This window comes from Limulus polyphemus, unplaced genomic scaffold, assembly GCF_000517525.1.
Source record: "Limulus polyphemus unplaced genomic scaffold, Limulus_polyphemus-2.1.2 Scaffold382, whole genome shotgun sequence".
NCBI classification, from domain to species: Eukaryota; Metazoa; Arthropoda; class Merostomata; order Xiphosura; family Limulidae; genus Limulus; species Limulus polyphemus.
The window spans coordinates 205726-208746 of NW_013665992.1; the positions used below are offsets into that span (position 1 = coordinate 205726).

Genomic DNA, 3021 nt, shown 5'->3' on the forward strand with positions numbered 1-3021 from the left:
TTATCAGTAGAGCTCACCTAATAAAGAAAGGGGGGTCTTGTAACTGACAATAAAACCTTATCCGTTGAGCTAACCTAATAAAGAAAGGGGTCTTGTAACTGACGATAAAACCTTATCAGTAGAGCTCACCTAATAAAGAAAGGGGGTCTTGTAACTGACAATAAACCTTATCAGTAGAGCTAACCTAATAAAGAAAGTGGTCTTGTAACTGACAATAAAACCTTATCTGTAGAGCTAACCTAATAAAGAAAGGGGTCTTGTAACTGACAATAAAACCTTATCAGTAGAGCTAACCTAATAAAGAAAGGGGTCTTGTAACTGACAATAAAACCTTATCAGTAGAGCTAACCTAATAAAGAAAGTGGTCTTGTAACTGACAATAAAACCTTATCTGTAGAGCTAACCTAATAAAGAAAGGGGTCTTGTAACTGACAATAAAACCTTATCAGTAGAGCTAACCTAATAAAGAAAGGGATCTTGTAACTGACAATAAAGCCTTACCTGTAGAGCTCACCTAATAAAGAAAGGGGTTTTGTAACTGACGATACAACCTTATCAATAGAGCTCACCTAATAAAGAAAGGGGTCTTGTAATTGACAATAAAGCCTTACCTGTAGAGCTCACCTAATAAAGAAAGGGGTCTTGTAACTGACGATACAACCTTATCAATAGAGCTCACCTAATAAAGAAAGGGGTCTTGTAATTGACAATAAAGCCTTATCAGTAGAGATCACCTAATAAAGAAAGGGGTCTTGTAACTGACGATAAAGCCTTGTGTATATATTTTTGTGTTCCCACCTTCTGTACTTTATTAAGAGGATTTTGTTGTTGTTTCAATTGATCTGAAATATATAAAACTTTGTAACTTGAAATAAAAACACTTGCATATAACCTACCATCTTTCGACGACTTTCAATCATGAAAGATTATCGTAACTTATGAAAGAGATAGCCAGAAAGAATGAGACAAAAATAAAAGTTAGTTTCGTGTAGCTGTGTTTGGCCAAAATACTGTAACATAACATATTGTTACGTCTCTGCTTGTTTGTTAATTTCTGGTATAAATTCTTTCAGAGGAACTTCAGTGATACAAGTCCTTTCTTAATTAAACCAGTTTATTTTTCCCTCCATACTACTTTGTAATACACAGAATTTCCAATCAGTACGTTAAACTTAACTTCTTTTATAACACATGCTATAAATCACAGTGATTCACACACTTTACTTACGGTGCCTACTGTTCGCTTACTCAATTATCTATATCTTCAATCTATCTATCGCTGGCTTTATTTGCCGGGCTTATATACTAAAAAAGAGGGCGCCTGGTAAACACTCGGACATTCGCGGGGTTCCCCGATAATTCTAGAAACTCCAGCGCGCATGCTCCCATTGTAATACTGCCCCTTCCTTAGTATTGTTTGTCCCGAACAATAGCCACTTACATTAAACCAATAGATAATTAACAATAACTTAATTAAATGTACATAGTTTACAAACACAAAATTAAAATTCAACAAAGTCTCATAATTTTACAGGACGTATCTTCTTCCGTATTGTCTTTGTCTCATTGTCTTCTGCTTCACGTGGGGTTCATCTGCTCCATCAGGAAATGTCCCATTATCGGTAGCAGTCACATCAGTGGTAGTAACTTCAATAACGACATCACTGTTTTCTTTCTCCAAACCGGGTAGAGTTTCTTCTTCAACAGTGGCTTTTTTTCAGGTGACACGTTGTTCACTTAGTTCCAACTGAAATGACCTGGACCATGATAACTCCAAAGCCTGTTGGCATGCACCACCTTTGGCTTACCTCGCCGACCACATTTTATTTCGGAAGTCACATCTGAGCGACGATCTACTATGTCATATGGGCCTTCCCATGGAGAAGACAACTTAAGAGACTTCCCTTTGGTCTTACTGGGACTATACAACCACACCTTGTCTCCTGGTACAAAGCTGACTTCAGTAAATCTTTTATCATAACATAGCTTCATGGAATCAGCAGACATTTTCAAGTTTGAACGCACTTGATGGTGAATATCATCTATCCTTTCAGATAACACTTTCACAAACTCTGGCAGATTTTCAGGCAACTCTTCATAAGGTTAGCGTCCTGTTATCAGATCCACTGGCAACCAAAGTTCCCGACCAAACATCAGCTTTGCCAGTGTGTATCCAGTGGCTTCATGCTCTGCTGTTCTATACGCCATCAACAGTGGAGGGAATAAGACATCCCAGTCATCTTGGTGGCTATTACAAAACTGACAATTCCTGTCCCAATGTCCAATTGCACTTTTCTACCATCCCATCAGACTGTGGGTGAAGTGGCGTTGTCCTGGTCTTTCGTATGCCAAACAACTTGCAGCATTATTGAAACACAGCTGATTCAAAGTTATGGCCTTGATCTGAATGCAGTTTGTATGGCATACCAAACCTGAAGAAGAAATCACTAATAAGCCGAAGCTACAGTGGTAGCTTCCTGATTTGGTATTGCATATGCCTCAGGCCACTTGGTGAAATAATCCATCACCACAAAAATGTACTTGTTTCCAGCACGAGTTCAGGGCAAAAGACCAGCAGTATCAATGGCTACTCTTTCTATTAGTGCACCAACTTGATATAACTTCATTGGAGCACGTCCCTTATGCTTAGGTCCCCTTTTAGCACAATATGTACTGCAGGTCCTGCACCATTCTTCAACATCTTGCCTCATACCTTTCCAGTAAAATCTCTGCCGTAGGTGACTAAATGTCTTCTTAACTCCAAGATGTCCTCCTGTTAAACTATCATGTGATTGACGCAGCATATCTTACCGTAACTTTCTCGGTATAACTGTTGACCAGGTCGTCACTTTCCCATCTCCGGACTAGAATACCATCTTCAAGCTTCAACTGGTACCATTGTGCTCAATAGTTCTTTATCATATAGCTTAAGCTAGACACCTTCTCCCAAGCAGGGCGAAAAACACTTACTTGTAGGAAATCAATTATTGGCTTCAAATCCTGGTCTTTCTCCTGTTCTGC

The 3021-nt window shown here is 38.9% G+C and overlaps 1 protein-coding gene across 2 annotated transcripts in view; it reads left to right on the top strand.

Annotated features, from left to right (window-relative positions):
• LOC111085425 (insulin receptor substrate 1-like) overlaps positions 1-3021 on the top strand; it is a 70983-nt gene that overhangs the window by 56992 nt on the left and 10970 nt on the right. The window lies entirely within an intron of this gene.